Raw genomic sequence first — 20,396 nt, 5'->3', positions numbered from 1 at the left:
TGTCTGGGTGTAGACATAATATAAGTGGGATACGTTTTTGGTACGTTGTGCTAAGGACTAATTGCTGGGTGCTGAACTATCGCACTGTAAGCTTTGGTTCAAGGTCAGCCAGCTGTGTTGGCCTGCTTCCACAAAGTTGAATCCATGAGTTCTCAGGACGCCATGTCTCTAGAGACTGGCTACTCATCTTTTTAGAAATGCCTGAAGCAATACAGTCCTACCCTGCAGCTAGGATCTGGTTTTTGACATAAATGAAATGCCAACTTTTCAGGATTCCCAGAAATAACACCTATTCATTGACATATAAAATATAAGAGCTGGACTTGGCTTAAGGCAACCGTATTAGTTATATATTGCTGTATAACAAATTACCCCAAACCTAGCAGCTTAAAACAATAATATTATCTCAGAGTTTCTGTGGGTCAGGAATTCAGAAGTGGCTGAGCTGCATGACTCTGGCTGGCATCCCTCATGAGGTTGCCGTCAAGATACTGGCTGGGACTGCAGTCATCTAAACCCTTGACTAAGACTAGAAGATCCACTTTTAATTTGGCGCACTCATCTTAAAGGTGATCAGCTAGCTGATTGGTGATGACTGTTATCAGGAGGCCCTGGTGCCACTAGGCTGCTTGAGTTCCCTCACAACATGACAGGTGGCTTCCCCCAGAGCCAGTGATCCAAGAGAGAGCAAGGCTGAAACTGCATTGGTTTTTATGACCCAGTCTTGGAAGTCACACTCTGTCATTTCTGTAATATGCTATTGATTACACAAGTCAGCTTTACTTGGTGTTGGACAGGTCTATACAAGGGTATGAATGCCAGGTGGCAAGACTCACTGGGGGCCATCTGGGAGGATGCCTACACAGCAGCCTACCCCTCTTTCTTTTTTCTTTTTCTTTTTTTACAGATGAGAAAACTGAGGTCTGGAGAAGTGAGGTTTGCCCAAAGTCACATAGCCTTAACATTTCAGTATTTGCTTTTCTTTTAACCTTACTGATCCTCACCATCCACAAGTTCTTGTATTTATTTAAAACACCAAATGTTGTTTATCTTTGGAGAGATTAGAAAGATTATTTCCAAATGTGAAGCCAGTTTCCATGATGTTTCTAACAGCAGAAGCTTTTATAAACCAGACAACATATAAGCAAAGTGCAAACTCTGAGCACTTGGGAAACGTTTTTCTTCACTTCCTTGAGTCATGAGGGAGGAGGTGCTCCAAAAGGAAGGAGAAGAAAGTGGAACCTCTTAAGGAGGGCAAACCCAGAAGTAAACTAAAAAGTCAGGGTTGGAGGGTTAAATCTTAGCTTGTATAATACTCCCTCTCCTCGCTTTGTTCTCCTATTGTGATAGTTTTCCTGTTCTCTCTTGATTTCCGAGGGTGAAAAAAAGCAGAGTAACACCAAAAATCAATGGAAAGGCCACCCTCCTTAGGAGTTGCTGTTTCATTAATCCCAAGTGAAAGACAGTGATCAGCCATAGGGACTCCCTAGGAGAAGCACAGAATTTTTTTCGGTAAAAACTTATGTTTCTGAAAACACATACACACAGGTTTTTAGGCACAAAACTCAAAACTGTGATAAATACTATCAGTTCTTTTCTTTTCAGGATCCTCTTTGAAACAGCCATCTTCTAAGAAGGACAACAACCAGAAAGAAACCTCTTATTCTCTATCCTTTTTCAAACAGTTAAAAAACAACAAGGCTTGTCACTCTGATCAACGTAACTAGCAGGAACAGGGTGACTTTCTCCCTGCCTGACCTATTTCGCCTAATAGGGCCACTTCTTCGCCCTCTGACAAGCTACCTTCTCTCCTGAGTTCCATTTATAGTAGGGCTTTATTAATGGTTAAATCGTTAGGAATGGGTCCTTCTTCCTCCCAAGGCTTATTTCCCCTGTTCAATAAATTAAGCCATGGGATCGGAGAAACTGTCCATTTCTGCTTTGTTTAAGCTCAGATTCTTCCTAGCCCACAAAATACTGCGCACTGCCAGGTGAGAGCCCACCCGGCAGTCTGTGGTCACGTGTGATTTGTCTTGTATTTAGTTCTCCAAATAAAGTGGGAGGCCCGTGGGAATTTTTCTAAGCCCCTGCTGGAAGTCTGAGATCTGGTGCAGAGATCTTTCAGTGGGGAGTCCCTGGGCCCTTGCTGATGGTGAGGGGCTGCCTTTCTCAATCCTCAGGCGAGAGCCCTTGGATAAGTGCTGTGAGTTTTTGAAATGTTTGACCCCTCTTTCACCTTGAGAGAAGGTTTGCAAACTCCATTCATCCACCATGCTTGTTGCTGCCATGCACATGACCTCAACGAACAATCGGAGCATTAATAGCCCACAGCTGTCAGAGTGACCTGTGCCCTTCACTCCTTAAAGCCTTTTCTCCCTCGTTTTTCCTCACCAGAGCCCTGCAGTAAACAGGTTTTTTAAAAAAGTAAAAACACAAAAGTGATCATGTCACTGCCCTGCAGAACAGGCCTCAGTGGCTCCGCACGGCCCCCAGGGCCTGCACCAGCTGACTCAGACTCACCAGGTTCTCCTAACTGGCATTTCTGCCCACTCAGGGCATCCCTTGCTCCAAGCCACTTCAGGGAGGTGTCATACTGACTCTAGGCCTTTATACATGCTCAGAATATTGTTTTCCAATCTCTCTCCTCCCCTACCCATGAGCGGGCTAACTCCTACCCATCATTCAGGTCTCAGTTTAAATACAATTTTGGAAAAGCCTTTCCATAGCCCCTTAAACTGGATAAAGCATCCACAGCTGCCTTTGTCCCATCACAGCTGCACCCATCACCATGGAGGAATGGATTGCCATCACTTATTTTCTTGTCTGACTTTCCTTCTAAATGTTCAGTTCCGTGAAGGGGGATAACTTGCCCACTAGTGTATCCACAGTGCCTACTTAATACATTTTCTGGCATATAATGTAACCAAAATAAAACCAGGCATCTGGTTTCCACCTTTAAGACCATTTAAGCACAGAGCCTCCTCCAAAAGAAACATAAATTGATCATCAAAAGCAGTGTCAAAAAGGAATGCAAATCTTCACCTACGATTAACACTGTAAAGTGACCTAAACATTCTTGATTCATTATCAGCCTGAAAGTCCTTCATCCTAGAGACTTCTTATTCCAAATGTCTTTTCATCCTTTCCCCAGAATCCGGTTATCCGATTGCCCCAGCCCTTCTTTTTTCTGTAATTTCAACTCAATTCACTGCCTTCAGTGCTCTCCGCCCATTTAGACCTCCACCAACCATCAGCGCCACAAAGAGCTTGACTCCAAGACAACAAAGACTCAGTCCTTGGTGCTGGGAAAACTGGACAGCTACATGTAAAAGTATGAGATTAGATCACTCCCTAACACCATACGCAAAAATAAGCTCAAAATGGGTTAAAGACCTAAATGTAAGGCCAGAAACTATCAAACTCTTAGAGGAAAACATAGGCAGAACACTCTATGACATAAATCACAGCAAGGTCCTTTTTGACCCACCTCCTAGAGAAATGGAAATAAAAACAAAAATAAACACATGGGACCTAATGAAACTTAAAAGCTTTTGCACAGCCAAGGAAACCATGAACAAGACCAAAAGACACCCCTCAGAATGGGAGAAAATATTTGCAAATGAAGCAACTGACAAAGGATTAATCTCCAAAATTTACAAGCAGCTTATGCAGCTCAATAACAAAAACCCAAACAACCCAATCCAAAAATGGGCAGAAGACCTAAATAGACATTTCTCCAAAGAAGATTTACAGATTGTCAACAAACACACGAAAGAATGCTCAACATCATTAATCATTAGAGAAATGCAAATCAAAACTACCATGAGATATCATCTCACACCAGTCAGAATGGCCATCATCAAAAAATCTAGAAACGATAAATGCTGGAGAGGGTGTGGAGAAAAGGGAACGCTCTTGCACTGCTGGTGGGAATGTGAATTGATACAGTCACTATGGAGAACAGTATGGAGGTTCCTTAAAAGACTACAAATAGAACTACCATATGACCCAGCAATCCCACTTCTGGGCATATACCCTGAGAAAACCAAAATTCAAAAAGAGTCATGCACCAAAATGTTCACTGCAGCTCTATTTACAATAGCCCGGAGATGGAAACAACCTAAGTGTCCATCATCGGATGAATGGATAAAGAAGATGTGGCACATATATACAATGGAATATTACTCAGCCATAAAAAGAAACGAAACTGAGCTATTTGTAATGAGGTGGATAGACCTAGAGTCCATCATACAGAGTGAAGTAAGTCAGAAAGAGAGAGACAAATACCGTATGCTAACACATATATATGGAATTTAAGGAAAAAAAAAATGTCATGAAAAACCTAGGGGTGAAACAGGAATAAAGACACAGACTTACTAGAGAATGGACTTGAGGCTATGGGGAGGGGGAAGGGTAAACGGTGACAAAGCGATAAAGAGGCATGGACATATATACACTACCAAACGTAAGGTAGATAGCTAGTGGGAAGCAGCCGCATAGCACAGGGAGATCAGCTCGGTGCTTTGTGACCGCCTGGAGGGGTGGGATAGGGAGGGTGGGAGGGAGGGAGGCGCAAGCGGGAAGAGATATGGGAATATATGTATATATATAACTGATTCATTTTGTTGTGAAGCTGAAACTAACATACCATTGTAAAGCAATTATACTCCAATAAAGATGTTAAAAAAAAATGACTGATGAGAGATAGACATAGAAGATAGATTCATAGATGACAGATAGATAACCTTTATACTTCATGGCTTGTTCTGAAATAAATAAACAAACAAAAACCCTAAAATCAAATGAAGATTTCAGATTCAATGTCAAAACAACATTATTCACAATGCAAGTTTCTGTTCACAGCTCCTGTTTTCCTAAATCCCTTTATGATAGTGTATTGGAATGAAGTCTTATATTGTATAAGAATACCAGTACAATAAGTTGAACAGTTGCTTTTGACCAACAAAAAAGAACTATTTATGTTAGTATATGCCCAAGCACTCTTTTTTACAAAAGAATGATGTCAGGAACTACAGGGCTTTTGTTGAAGAGCCTCTGGTCAAAAGCAAAGGACATTTGATAGTTAAATGCAAGGAGGGGGCAGGAAATAAATGAAGACAAACAAGAGGAAATGATTATTTGATTGTGACTGAAAGACTAGAGCACACAAAGCCATGTAGATTAGCAAACCCAAAATGCCAGCATTCCTTCTGAGCTGTAAAAAAAAAAAAAAAAAAAGACTCAGTCTTGCTTGGACGGCAGAGGAGGAGGGCAGGCACGTCGATCTATAAGCTTTTTTGGGTCTTCAGCTTGGAGTAATAGTAACAGTTCACATTTATCGAGCATTTACTATGTGGGAAGCACTCTGCTGAACACTTTAATATGTTATCCTCACAACATCCCTGGGAGTTTGGTACTGTTACTTTCCTGTACTTAATAGAACACTTACCCAAGGTGAAGCAGCTAGAAAGTAGGACTGCTGGGATCCGAAAGCAGAGTCTGCACTACAATGTCTCCAACAGAAGGCGCTCAGTAAACAGTTGAATTTATAGACAGGGTCCACCTGGGAAGCAGCTTGGAGGCTGGCAAGGCAAAGGGTGTTGAAGCAATTTCTCTGATGAATTCATTGCCAGCACATGTCAAAGCTTTACTTCAAAGCTGCTTAAAGAGGCTTCAAAAAGCCAGTTCAAAAACGTGGAATAGGAAAAAATGTGGTTAGACAACACTGTTAGACTGGGTACAAGTGGTCTTTAAACTCTGTCACAAGGCTAATTTAGTGAGGCAGGTAAATCTAATTTCCCACAAGGGGATCTTAATCTCATTAAAGTTATCAGAAAAAAAATCACTCATATGTTTTATCAGAAATGCTTCTCAGAAGGGACCACTCATCACACCAGAGCAGACAGCCTTCCAGCTCAGGTTTGGGATCATTTTTGTTCACAGAACCAGCCCTCTCTAGAGTGGGGTTTCTCACCCTCAGCACTACTGACATTTGGGCCAGATAACTCTTTGGAGTGGGGGTTGTCCTGGGGCCTGTAGGCTGTTTAGCACATCCCTGGCCCTACCCACTAGATGTCAGTGGCACTCCCTCCTCCTCGTTTTAATAACCAAAAATGTCTCCACATATCACCAAATGGCCCCTGGGGGGCAAAATACCATCCCTTTCGTTGAGAATCACTGCTCTAGACCCTCGATTCTCAAAGTGTAGTCCATGGGCCAACAGCAACAGCATCCCTTGAGAGGTTGCTAGAAATGTACAACCTCAGGCCACATCCCAGGCCTCCTGAGTCAGAATCTGCAGTTTAACAGGATCACCAAGTACTTCCTCTGGACATTAAAGTCTGAGAAGTGCTCCTAGATCAGCGGTTTGCAACCTTGGCTGCACATCAGAAGCCTGGGAGCTTTAAAAAATACTGAGCCCACCCGCAGAGACGCTGATGTCATTGCTCTGGGGCAGCCTGGGCCTCCGAAGTTTTAATAACTCACCAGATGATTCTAATGTGTAGCCAAGTTTGAGCTCCTGTTGTGGGGGGTTTAAAAAAACTCATCCCCCTCCCCAACTTTAGGAGCAACTTACCACAGCTTCTAAATAAGACCCCACATCTCCAAGGCGATGCTTTTCTTTCCATGAACATCCTTCTTTTTTGACCTCTTATCACTTTTAAGGTGATAAAATTAAAGGCCTTTGATGAAGGCTTCAAAAGGGACGATTTGGCCATAACTAACTTTAAAAATAACGGTTGGACTGATTTGGGGAAAAAAATGAAGGCACTGATTTAAGCTTGCCCAGATAGCTTTTTAAAGAAGAGCCATCAAAATCACCCCTCAAAATCTTGCTAATTAAAAATCAATTCCGTACTTGAAAAATAAACCCAGACATTAAATGGTGAACTCTATCAAGAAAACTGTTTTGCATGAAGTGTACAATTGTATAAAGAGCCCATGCAAATTGGGAAGCAAAACATTAACACCTTAATAGATAAATAAAGGAAATGAACTCACAATTCACAGAAGTAGATGTATAATTAGTAGAGAAGCCATGAGAAAATATGCCTCACTAGTATTCAAAGGGGGATACTCAATGAAAAAAGAGTTAGCAATTTTTCTCTTGTAATATTCACAAAAATAAGTGGGAAAATGATCATGAAATGGACACTTTCTCATTCCCTCAACAGATATTGTCTTCTGTACAGCAGGCGCTATGCCAGTCTAGATGATGAGGGTGTGGGGCTTAGTAAATGGAGAAAGTTCCAGCCATTGTGGATTTGTATGTCCTCCAACCCACTTAGGCCTTGATGGACGCCATCCTAAAGAAAACGTGTGGGAGAAGGTGTGGGAGAAGTTTTGTTCACTTTTGATAGCAAAATTGATTAAGAACCTGTGTCCAACAATAGGATTACGATTAATTCAACTCTCATATATCCACCTGATGGAATAGTATGCACACTATCTGTGCTATAATGAATGATAAATGAAAAAGAATACAAACAGTAAAAAACTGGATAAATGATTCAGTAATCAAGTAAATTTTGAAATGCTACATGATATCATCCTCACACCCAATATACACAATATATATTTGTATATTTAAAGCTCTGAGGAGCTCTGAAACGAAGAAAATGGTTTATCTGTGCTTAACCCCATATTCCTCAATTTATCTGACCATGGAAAGATTCTTTTCCCTCCCCTCCCCTCCCTTTCTTCCGAAGGTGAAACTTGCTTTATCGTCTCTTGGAACTAGTATTTCTCAAACAAACAAACAAAACCTTGATGATATATTACTGGCATACAGGGTAGTATTTAAGAGTTATGTAAAAATAAGAGCCATACATGGGTATATACATACATAAAATAATTCATGAAGCTGTTCACTTAAGATTTGTGCATTTTACTCTCTAAAAATATTTAAAAAAACTCTACTAAATTCTGACAAGGCAAACATATCTTTTGAAATTAAAATTGGATGTTCATTAGAACAAGTACAAGAATGCCAAGTCAAATTATTTTTACATTACAGGTACATTTCTATGTATCAGTTGTTCATGCAAGGTGCCTCTAATACCGTCAACATGTAAAGATTTATTGTAGGAGCTAAGAGCTCCAGACAGGCTTTTAATCCTGGACCAGCCATTAACTAGCTGTGTGACCTTGGACCTTCACCTTGGATTCAACCCCTCTGGATTTTAATTTCCTAATTTCTCTCTCTCTCTCTTTTTTTGGCCGTGCTGCGCAGCTTGTGGGATCTTAGTTCCCTGGCCAGGGGTAGAACCCGGGCCCTCGGCAGTGAAAGCGTGGAGTCCTAACCAGTGGACCGCCAGGGAATTCCCTAATTTCCTAATTTATAAAAGGAGGAGCAATAAGAAAACTCAAGTTCCATTCAATCTTCGAAAACAGTTTTACTATTTTAGAGGATTATAAAGCTTTTATATCTGCCTGATGGTGTACCAATGGCCATGTTTTTAATTTGAATACTGAGACTATGGACCACTGACTTCCATAATTGTTACTGTAAAAATAAACAAACAAAATATCAATCAGCTCTAAGGGAATCTCTGTGACAATGTGCTTTCCAGGATGTCTTATTAGAGAGAGACAGGGAGGCCTACATTTATTTCATATGTGAACTTTATGTCAAGAAATTGCTTTTCCGTTTGGATGTCCCAGGACCTCTGACTGCCAGAGACCGTGCCAGACAGTTCTAAGAGGATACTGGGTATTTCTGATGTAAGCGCCATTGTCCCTAGGTCTCAAATGCTCAAGCCTAAACAACATAGAAGGGTTTTGCCATCTTTGGAACCTCTTGTTAAGACAGCAGTCTACTCGACTTGTTCAATACTTTGTCTACCTCCGCGCGTTATCGAGCTCTGCTTTACTAGGGAGTCTCGGGCCAGTGTTTCTCCAGTAAAATCTGTGGCCCCTTTAGAAACAGGGTGGTCTGTGCTCTGACAGATGGAGAAATTGACCACAAAACTAGCAGCCACCAGCGGTGACTGGTCTTGGATTATACCCCTTATTCCACCAAGATCTCCCCAAACAAATTCAATGTTGTCTCACCTGCCGAACCCTGACTTGATATCCAAGGCAACAAACTCTCAATACAGTAGGATTAAAAAACTCCTTTTGAGCTTATTTTTAATGATTTGACCTGGACATGCAATTTGCCTTCTCCTTAAGGTTACTCAAATTCTCCTCACCCAGCACGTAACACTGTTGACTCTGGATTTTAGGTGCAGAATTTCCCCCCCAAAATGTCCTGCTCTTTGTGTCTTTCTGCTCTTCCCTGCTTTTACTAGTTATTGGTAGAAGCATTTCCATTTTTATTTTAGCCACCAAAGGCTTCATGACGCACAAAACCCAATTTGGGTGGATATTTTGCAGTTTAAGAAAAAAGTTTTAAAAGTTTTTACTTAGAGCTTTGTTTCTTTTACTCTGTGAGTGGCTGGTGGGGATAAAATAGTCTTGGGTTTGGAGTTACCCGGGTGCAGTTTCACGCCGTGCACTTCCTGGGTCCTCGACCTTGGCGTGGAGGTGTGCTAGGAGCTCTAGGGGACTCCACAAATGCCCTCTAACAAACTCCAGAGCTTCAACCAGTTTGCTCTGGGTGCCTGGTCAGTCATTGCATACGGAACCAGATGGAACACGAGGCACGGCCTTTCTCTCGATTACGTTTGAGTGCCACTGTGTTTATGGCTCTATGATTTAGCACCACGTAGGAAGAAGTAATCATTGCACCGCCCCCGAGTGTCTGGTTAAAGGACCAAATGCAGAGCAGTGTTGAGTGGCCTCCATTTCCTAAATGATGTATGTGGGGCTGCGGCAAGTATGAGTAACACAGCTATAAATGGGTCGGGGCAGGGTGTAAACATCACATGCTCCTCAGCCTGGACCTAGAGTGACACACAGGAGATATCTGGTGTATCACCCTTGCACCAGCCAAGGTGTGCCTTTCCCAATGTAAACTTTTTTGCTTTGGGTACAAAAGGGGTGTGCGGTAGCTGGAGAGTGACTTTTCCGCAGGGGGCCTCGCATTCTGCATCATTCTCACCAATGTCCCCGACAGGAGAACAGGACACAGGAGAATAGCTGACAGCTGTTGTCTAGGCAGCAAAGCAGTGTGGCCTGGGACACCGCCCAACACACTTGCATTCCAGCACCCCGACAAACAAGTGTGCTTTACAGCAGGGGCAATTTTAGCTCTGGATCCCTTCCCATTGTTCCCATTTTTAAATTTGAGCCCTCACCCAGGTCTCTGAATTCCTGGATTCTGGTATTCAGGTAACATAAAGGCGTTCTGAGAACACCCGGAGTCCCACCAGGCCAAGGACGGAGACTCTGGTCCTCTTGGGGCCTTGCACTCCTGGAAGGACCATCTGTGACCTTGGCCATCAGCAGTGTCCTGTGTCCAGGGCTGCTGGGCCCTCTCAAATTCTCCTGGGATCCGGGAGGGAGAGGGGAAGCTGGGGGAGGGAAGGGTGGTCTGCAAAACAACTGCAGTGACTCCTTTGTTCTATCAGCTGCCTCCTGCCCAGTTCCTTCTACAAGGAAGACCAGGGCTCACTCTGTAGATTAAATGAGGGCACTGTGTAAAGTCAGTGGTTCCTCCATCCCCATATGAAGCACAGTTCCCCTGGGGCTAGTACTGCATAAAGAATTGTGCATTTGCTTTTCCTAAATAATATGGTGATCGCAGTGGCCATGGTGGTCTGGGCAAACTGCATCAAGGTTTCCTTATGTTTCCAAAACTGTCTTAAAGTCAGAGAGGTCCACAAGCCGAAGCCGGTCATGAGGGGCATCTTAGGGTTTTTAAACAGTCACTGGAGGGTCACTGCAAATGGCTCATCCTCTTTCTCAGTATAGCTATAATTCCACCGATGTGAGACAGATGTGTGGGGGTCAAAGTCCATATCAAGCCTGTCATAGAAATGGTTCCCATTTCTGGTTGCAGATGAGGCTTCACAGTCTGGACACTTCTTGGAGAGAAATGCCACCTCACAGAACAGGCTTCAGTGACAACTTACTATGAATCATCACCCCTTCCATGCTGCTCAGAGAAGCCCAAGGAATGTCTCGGTTTCAAGGGTAGCTTGTGCTGGGCCTCTCATTCGGCCAGACAGACCGGCCATATGTCACCCAACACAGTGACCACAGCAGTAAAATGGCTTGGGCACACGCTGGCCATGATGGGGCTACGACTGGGGCCTAGGACAGGTGTAACAGCACAGTGGGGACGCAGCGCAGCTCATCAACACTGCCGGTTTCCTGCATCTTCGGTTCCTCGCCCACTCCTGCTACCTCACCAGCACTCCGATCCCACTTCTTGTCCTGCTCTCACCCCTCCAGCACTCCACCTCACCAATCCCTAGGCTCCCGCTTTGTGTCAGGTGCCATGATAGGAAATGGGATGCAAAAACGAATAGGGCATGTTCATACCCTTCAGAAGGTCACGGCCTAGAGGCAGGACAGCTATGGCGGGAAAGAGATGAGCCGGGAGAGAGGATGCATATAGGCAACTAATTACACCGCAGCCTATGATGTGGCGAGCCATGGGGGGAGGGGAGGATTTTAGTCTAAAGTTATCAGGCAAGAGGGAGTGGCCTGAAGGCTTGAATCACGTTACACAAGCAGTGAGTGTCCAACAAACTCGGTTCAGGTTGCGCGAGGGAGAAACAGACTGGCATGGGGAGGCAGGCGCCCTGGTGACGCTGGGAAGCTGCTGGTCAACAAAGTACATTTCAGCCAGGAAATCCTGGGCTGGGAAGGAGATGGTATCTTGCTTCTTCCTGGTGAATGACCTGGACTAAAAATTGAGTTTCTAACAAAGAGAAATAAATGCTAGAAAAAATACGTGAGCCAGTGCTGACGGCTGTTGGTAACATTTTCAGTTCTGCAGTCAATGATGCCTTCCTACCTTCCCCTCCAGTTCAAAAACCATCCAAACCTTCCCGTTAGTGGAGTGGAAGGAGCCCTACAGTCAGGACACAGGAATTCAAATCCCAGCTTTTCTCTTTACCAGCTATGAGACTTTGGGCTACTCACTTGGCTCTTTGAACCTCTAGGTGTTTCATCTCAACAATGAGTATAATACAACCTGCATCACAGCAATGCTATATAACTGTTAAGTGGTGCAACAGGCTTTGTAAACTCTAAAGAAATACACAGGAAAGCAAAACTTTCTAAAAGACCTCTGCTGCAGAATTCTCCTCGGGGCTCAGTGGCCACAACTGCGTCACATGGCTGTCCCAAGCCATGAGAGAGACTGGGAAAGAGAGTATTTGGCTACCAGCCTTTGGAGTAGAGAAAAGCAAGGGCGAAGGGGATTGTGAATGGATATGGAGAGAGCCAAGTCATAGCGACTGCCGCAGCGGGGGTGGGGGGATCCTTGTCTGTGGAGTTTTGTTTCTACAGCCATTGGTGCTAAAAAAAAGTAAGCATTCTATTTCTTAGAAAAGATTCAGCCCATCCACGTAAGTAAAGCATGCAAGAAAAGGCAGCAAAGAATAATGGAAAACAAATGGGTGAATAATGTTCAACCATCTCGGCACTGCAAGAGCCTTTAAAAGAAATGGCACCGTATCAATTAGCTATGGCTGCAATAACCAACCATCGCCAAATCCAATGCCCTAAAACAAAAGCATTTATTACTCTGGCTCATGTGTTTGTGGCTTAGCTGATCTAGGCTGGGCTCACTAACGTATCGGTGTCAGCTGGGGGCTCTGTTCCACATGCTGCCCGTCCTTCTCCAGGAACCCACAGGCAAGCCTGGGCATACCCTACTTGTGGCAATGGCAGACGTGCAGGAGGGAAAACCAAAACACGTGATCCCTCTTAAGGCTCAGGCTCAGAACTGACACACCATCACTTCTACCTCATCCTGTTGGCCAAAGCAAGTCACATGGCTAACCTCAGGCATGAGGAATCCTACCCTACTCATGATGGTAGGAAACTAAAAAGTTACATGGCCATGGGGGTGGCTCTAGGGAGGGGTGGAGGATGGGAGCCATGAATGCAAATTTACCAAGGCACCAAAGGTCTTGCAAGTCATAATCATAAGGTCGGCATTATAGTCTAATCCTTCAGAAGGAAGCCATCCTCCTTTAGTTTAGAATTACTCAGATCACTAGAGCCAGAGTTGATGGTCACACCTTCTACTCATAGTTCACTTTACCTTCATGGAATCGAGAAATGAAGTTTTCAAGTGAAAATGAGGCCTTCAATTTTGACTTGTACCTATCATATTGATTTACAAGCTGTCCCTAAAAGTACCTCATGGAAACTCAACTAACGGTTCCTTTGCTTTTTCCTTTGCAGGCTTGATGTGAAGAACTGAAGAGTAAGAGAATGGATTCAAATGAAAATAGCTCACTGAAAAGTTTTATATATTTGTATGAAGATTACGTACCTCCCGAATGCCTAAGACTCTAGCAGAAACGTCCTGGTTGTACATTTATATCTCTTCCTTCTAGCTGGCTGCACTACTTACTTTATCTTCACGTTCGGCAGCTTGCAGAGCAAATCAGCTCAAGAATTCACCACTTGGGAGGGTGTGGTTTTGAGGAGGGATATGATTCTATGGAGAAGGATATGGCAATATGCATAGCAATGATTTTGATTGAAAGTTCTCTGAGCGACTTCCCACACTATTTTGGTCAATATTTGGAATGTATTTTAGTTCTTCATCTTCTAAATTATGTCAATAAACTTTGTATGAGCTCAAATGAATATCTGAGTAAATGTAAAATGTGAATCTAGACTACATTAATTTTCGTATCTTCAGATAGCTACATATTCCCCCACATGGACAGAAATGAGATGTAAGCGCCAACCAAATCCCACATTGCCTAAGTGGGGGCTTCTCATTCTGAATTACTGGGGACCACAGGTAAAGCTATGGCTGACTTATCACTGCAAATGAAGTTAAGTAATGCCTGAGGAACTGGGCATCACTGACATTCCTCCTTCAGGGACAGCTTTTATGGTGAGTGCATTTTACTTCCATAGACGCTCAGAAATTCCCTTTGGCCAGATGGAGTAGAGTCCATTATAAGGCACAATAAAGTAAAGCTGAGACGTCAGAATGAAAGCGAGGGGCAGCTCATACCTTAGCTATCCAAAGAAAGAAGAAGTGTGTCTACTGGTGCTAAGATGGAGAGTCTCTATGAAACAATCACAAGCCAAGAAGAATTAGCCATGCCACGCTAGAGTCTGCTGATCTTCCCAGATGTCCCTGTAACTTCACAATATGAAGATTTGAGGGACCAGGTTCTCGAGATCACACCGTTTTAGAGACAAGTGTATCACCCACTTGGTAGGCAGACACCCCAACACCATGACTTTTTTCCTCACTTCACTGCCTGCCATTACAAGAAAACCAGATGTGCTTTCAAACATCCCAAGCACAAATTAGTCTTTAGCTTTTCTGTTTCGTAGAGATAGGTTTCCAGAAGCAGGGCTATTATTGCACACACGTGACTGGCTGCAGATTAAGGCGGTGCCCGATGAGCTTAGGTTTTGTGAAGGGGCGCCCACCTGGTCGTGGGTCCCAGGCACCTCGCTGGGCTGTGGCTTAGCCTGATGATCTAAATCTACTGTAGACATACAGGGCGGGGAATATCAAGCAGAACAAAATATACCAGATCATCATCTGTCAACAGAACAGATCCTAAGTAATATGGTGATGTGTTGCCTCAGGCCATTCCACTCCTTCCTAATTAGGGTAGTTGGGTAGGGTTACAAAATTTGCCCCAGTGTTCCTTTTGTTTATATATAAATGATCCATGTTCAGTTTCAAAATTAAATTCTGGTTTCATGTTATAAAAACCGTCTTCATATTTTAGTGCAGTCTGTCTCCCAAGTCAAATTTGCAGCATAAAGACCAGAGTCGTTAGACAAATTCAATGTATTTTTTTAGTTTTTCACTTAATATGTATTTTATTTTGTTAAGACTCAAATTCACTCTATGGGATTTAGCAAGTTCCATAGTCTATCAGTCATTGGACAGTACATATAATCTAGGGAAAGACAGATTTTATTTTCAATGAAGTTATAATTTTAAAAATTCACACGTCATGCTAAATGCCTCTTTAAAAACTCATACATCACACTGAAGCAGTGTGATTATTTACCTTACAGGCTTGTAAACAACTGATTATTATGCAGCTTTTCCGTGGGGGCGGAACAAGGTACAAGTAGTTGAAGTTTTGTTAGGAGAGAGAGACAAAAAACTACAAACAACACTGGTTTGAGTAATTAAAAGCAAGCACAGGTACAATGGCGTTTTTCGTGCACGTGCTACAAAGGGTCCAACTACCAGCGACTCTGCTGACAGGGGAGGATGTTTGAGGGCAAAGTACAGTCCTTCCACCCACCTCAGCTGGCTGCCCGCCTTGCGCAGGCTCCCCAGGGAGTGCTGGGGGGAACACGGCACCTTCACCTAGAACATCCCCTTGCGTCTCTCCCTTCCCCGGGACAGCATTTTGTGTTCTGTGCTTGAGGCCCGAGTGAAAGGAGAAGGCCCCACAGGGTCCAGGACTGCGTGGGACACTTGAAAAGCTTCTCCCTCTGGAGCAGAAGCCATCTGGAACAAGTAAGGCTCTCCAGAATCGTCTCAACCACTCACTTTTTAAGATCTTTACATTTCTAGAGCACAGATTGGAGGGTAATTAGCTTTGCTTCCAAGGTTACTTCCCGAGTAGCTGAATGACACAGCAGAATTTTTAAAGTGAGGCCCAGGGCAAAGGGGGATGATAATTACCCAAATGTATCGCTCATTTTGAACTAGAGCAGTTAGAGGATTTACACAAAGCCTCCTGTTATGGTCCCTAGAAGGAGTGGGATGTGACTGTGCCACCCTGTGACACTCCCTCTCCTACACTCTTGGGCTGACCTAGAATTAGGGTCCCCCCTCCGAGATAAGATGTGGAAAGGTTCAAGGGGAATGAAAACAGCTCATTTGGATTCAAAGACCACAGGTTGATCAACTAAAACTTCCCTTCCAAGGCAATGTGGCATTCTCCCCTTGCTTTGCAGTCTCTAGCTTAAAATAGAAACTGCATTTAACTTGGTAATTCACGCTCCCTTGGGATTTCAACCTGCTGTTGAATAGATGCATCAGTGGGCCCACAGCTAGTTCCTTGCCTCACACACCATCCGCAAAATTTCTGTGCTTCTCCAAAGGAGATGATAAACTTTCTTAACATTCAGACGTGATCGTGTATTCAGTCAACAAGCCACGCACACTGCTACCATTCAGGGTAACACGACCTGCCAGCATGTTGCTGGGCGAAGAAAACCCTTAGAGCTCATACACTGAGTTCATTTTTTCTCTAAGCAAATGACCAAACCTGCTCAGATCCCGCACTGAAGGCAAATCATACTGTCAAAAAAAAAAATTGTGCTGATTATAAAAGAGGGAATTCGGCTGTAAAATAAGATTATAGCCTTAACACCACCATCACCTAAAGGTGTTCTTCAGAGAAAGAAAAACAACCTCAACTGAGCAATCGTTTTCAGATTCTGGGAAGCACTTGGCCTCATATCCCTCAACCCTATGCTTCTTTATTAAAGGAGAAAATAACTCCCATAACATTTGACTTCAGTGCAAAATAATTCAGTGCCACCCCGGACTACGAGACGGCACTATAACAAGGCTCTTTTTTATGACCTGCTCTTCCCCTAGTTCAATGAGGATATAGTCAACAAGCAGAGCCCAGGCGCAAAGGGGGCTCTACCCTTGGGCTTCAGATACCTGCAGATGAGCTACAAAGCAAAAGCAGGTCTGCACTCTAACATCTAATTTTCAGATCTGATCGCGAGTTGGGCGGAGCGACGGGGAGAGGCGCAGGCAGGATTTCACCCTGGTGGGCGGGCTGCTCTCTACAAACAGAAAGACGGCTCTAGGCTTCTCTGCAAACCCCTTCCGCTCCTTAATATTGCTCAGGACGCTATAGTGCACTAGACAAGGCAGGGTCCTGGAGGAATTCCTGTTCAGAAGCATTTTGGAACACACTGACATTCAATCCACCTGCCCACACAAGCCGCACTGCCTTACAGCTAATGGTAGGCTTTAGGTAAAAGCAAAACAAAACCCCACCAAAACAACAACAACAAAACAAAAATGGGGAAGGTTTTGAGGTTTATTTACAGCTTTGTTTTATACTGTGTCTTCTGGCTCCAGCCACACAAAGATTTTTGGGTTCAGGCAATTCTCACCCTCCCTTACCCACTTCTGGGGGCTGGACACCCACCAGGGCATGGACATTTCTGCTTAGTACTGGAAATTAGGCCTTTGCCTAGTGTTCTAAAATCATCTGGGTGAGTCCACCTTTGTTATAATGTCTTGAAAATGGTATGTCGCCTTTATTTAAACTTGCAGGCAAGGAAACAGGCATAGCCATCTCCAGTGATTAATAACAATTGTGCATAGACCAAGACTCCTTAAATCTTAAACAGACGAACACCCCGCCCCAAACTTAGTGTTTTCCAAATCTTGAAGTCATTGCCAGGCATCATGGTTGTGATAATGATGGCCGAGGAGGGGGAGGGTGGGAGCTCCACTTGGAATACAGACAAACCACACACACACACACACACACACACACACACACACACACACACACACACACACACACACACACACACACACACACACACACACACACACACACACACACACACACACACACACACACACACACACACACACACACACACACACACGTACGTGGTGGGGAATTCACAAGGAGGAAATAGCCAGAGAGATGTCGCTTAATGAGAGACCCAATGGGCTCCAAACTCTGTAGTTTGATCGTGGTGAGCTGCTGGGACCCCCAACCTATAGATTCAACATTGTGACCCTCTACTTTACTCATTGCTTGCTTATTTCCCTAGACTTCTCCCGACATTTTCTTCACCAGTTTGGGAAAGGAACCCCACTCTCTCTCTGGCTCTGCAACCTTCCCATCTGTATAACTGGACTCTAGTTGCAGATACTATACCAAAATGACTGTGGCATTAATTTCCTTGGAGAGCGTGCTTCTTTCTACTAGAGGCTTTACCAGTATCTGCCACCCTGGAGTCATTCGTTCCATTTGGCCCCGGATCTAAACAGTAATGCCTATTGCTGGCTGGAAAATAAACCGTGGGAATTGGCATGTTTGTCAGTGAGAGGTCATGGGGAACAGCGCTGGCAACGGCCCGTGGTATCCCCCAGACCTTTCATTTAGAGGCCGAACAGAGGCAATGATCTCTAACAGATGCGCCATTAGGCAAGACCTACATCTGAAAGCTTTGTTGATTCAGACACTCAGTAATTAAGTTGTGGGCCAGCGAGCACATTATCTGCAATCAAACATGTCTCCGATCAGCGATTAGATGGGCAAACATGTGACCTCGTTGTGTCTGCCGAAGGATGATTATGTAACAGTCTCTCGTCCTCGGACAGCATGGTTATGTGCCAACTTTTGATCCCAGTAAATAAGCAGAAATCACTTGCTGTGTTCTGGGAATCAGATTTTCAGAACGACTGACTTCTCCTCTGGAGGCCTGATTGTACTTGACCTATTATTGATGTACTACAGAGACCCAGACCCAAGGTCAGTGGGTCCAAGAGAGGTGGGAGCTGTGAAGGAGGGGCTGGCCGGGGGGTGGGGGGGAGTGGGGAACGGCCTGGTGTCACATGATTTCACCCAAACAAAGACAGTCAAAGCACGTCTGCTTTTAAACTTCAGAGCTGTCTTGCTAAGTAAGAGGCAGTAAAGAGAAAGGTGAGTAGGAGGGAAGGGGGAAGGGAGAGAGAGAATGAAACAACATGAGACAGGGAGAGAGGAAGGGGAGAGGAGGAGAGTGTGAGTGCACTTGCTCTAAAGTAGAGGTGACCGAAGATGATTCCGTGGCTTCTCTGTGGTCTGGCTGAGCAGGGGAAGCCTATCTGTTTCATACACAATCGAACACTCATCATCTATTTTCTTCTGAAGGGTATTAAGCAGGATGTGTGAGAGCTTTCAAGTGCATGTGGTGAAGCCAAGCAAGGACTAAAAGATAATCTGGCTTGGGGTGACCCGAGACATTTAAATGTCACATAGTCTCAAATGCACATGTGACCTGGAACTGCCCTGAGGTGACTCAGGCCCCAGCCCTTTCTTAATCCCTTATTTGCTCTCCTTACTCCAGCGAGATTAACGCAGCCCTGGCCCGCCAAGCAGCTCCGAGCAGCCCTCCCTCCTGCTCTTAGCTTTCAGGGGCCAGTACCCAGGTTTTGCACAGTTAAGAGCTTGGTCTCTGAACTGAGGCTGATCTGCATTTCAATCCTGGATGCTCTGTTAGAAAGAGAAACAATCATTTAAAATGCTTCATGTGTTTTCAAAACGAAGCCTACAACCCGATTGATAGGAGATGAGCCTCGATCCAGTACAGGGCCAGGCCCTGTTGGAGCAAACAATACTGCAGTGTGGAGTCCCTTCACTCAGACACTTCGAGAGTTTTGATGAGTATGTTTGAGGGCTACATTGAGTGCCATGTTTGATGAGTATATGGATAGCTAAATTATAGGGAAAAAATTATCAACAGTGATTTAGAATGAATCTATCCATCTAGTGATTTAAGTCATGCTTCAAGTCATTTTGATTTAATTTAAATCCCTCACAGTCCAGATTCCTCCAGGGTAATAAGCAAATCAATAAGCATTTCTTTTTGTTTGCTTCTGTGTTCATTTCTTTCCCCAGCAGCAGACTCTGAGGCAAGGAATTAAGTAAAGGTAGCTTATTTGGGCAGGGAAGGAAATACCAGCAGGGGCTGGGAAGATGAAATAAGGAAGGGGAGGCAGCTGAAGAAGGAGGCTGTGAAGCTAGTTATAAAGACAGGTAACTGGAGCTTAATCCCGCAGGGGAAGCTCTGGGAGCCTGAAAGAGAACACACGCTCCAGAGTGGTCCCAGCTCGAGCAAGGGAGCTCGAGTATTTAGGTGCCAGCTCCCATCCATCACTGATTGAGGGCCACCTGCCACACCAGCTGGCAAAGTACACTTCGCAGGTCAGGGAAAGCCCCGCGACAAAGGTATGTGGTGACTGGCAAGTTGGAAGCTGGGTCATGTGATGAAATGTGGAAGCCAAGAGGATATGGGTAAGGTACAGGGTACAAATGGAAAAAAATGAAATTCTTATTGTAGATCATAGACATTTTCTACTGAAGATGTAACTGGCTAAATATACATCGTTACATTAAATCAGAAAGTGAATTATTCCTGGTATTTTCCCTTTACAAATGAGGGGTAGAATATCTTCTGGATAGGGGAGTGGCATCCTTGTTTTTTCCTACAAGGGTAACCATTTTGAAACAGTACTGACAATGAAAATAAATTAACAACTAGAAATTCTACAGGGCATCCTATGTCAATTAATTTCA

The 20,396-nt window shown here is 44.1% G+C and overlaps 1 protein-coding gene across 3 annotated transcripts in view; it reads left to right on the top strand.

Annotated features, from left to right (window-relative positions):
- The window catches only part of SMPX (small muscle protein X-linked), a 54,409-nt gene extending 40,694 nt beyond the window's left edge, over positions 1 to 13,715 (top strand). The window contains exon 5 of one of the 3 annotated variants that reach the window (XM_082680779.1): positions 13,309 to 13,715. The gene's annotated coding sequence lies outside the window, so the exon portion shown is untranslated. Of the gene's footprint in view, positions 1 to 1,605; positions 4,461 to 8,233; positions 8,494 to 13,308 lie in introns of those variants that run through there. The other 2 variants (XM_082680780.1, XM_082680781.1) reach the window with 2 other exon arrangements.
- Positions 13,716 to 20,396: the final 6,681 nt, after the last annotated feature.

This window comes from Grampus griseus, assembly GCF_964374135.1.
Source record: "Grampus griseus genome assembly, chromosome: X".
Classification (NCBI taxonomy): domain Eukaryota; kingdom Metazoa; phylum Chordata; class Mammalia; order Artiodactyla; family Delphinidae; genus Grampus; species Grampus griseus.
This window is presented reverse-complemented; position numbering and strand designations above follow the sequence as displayed.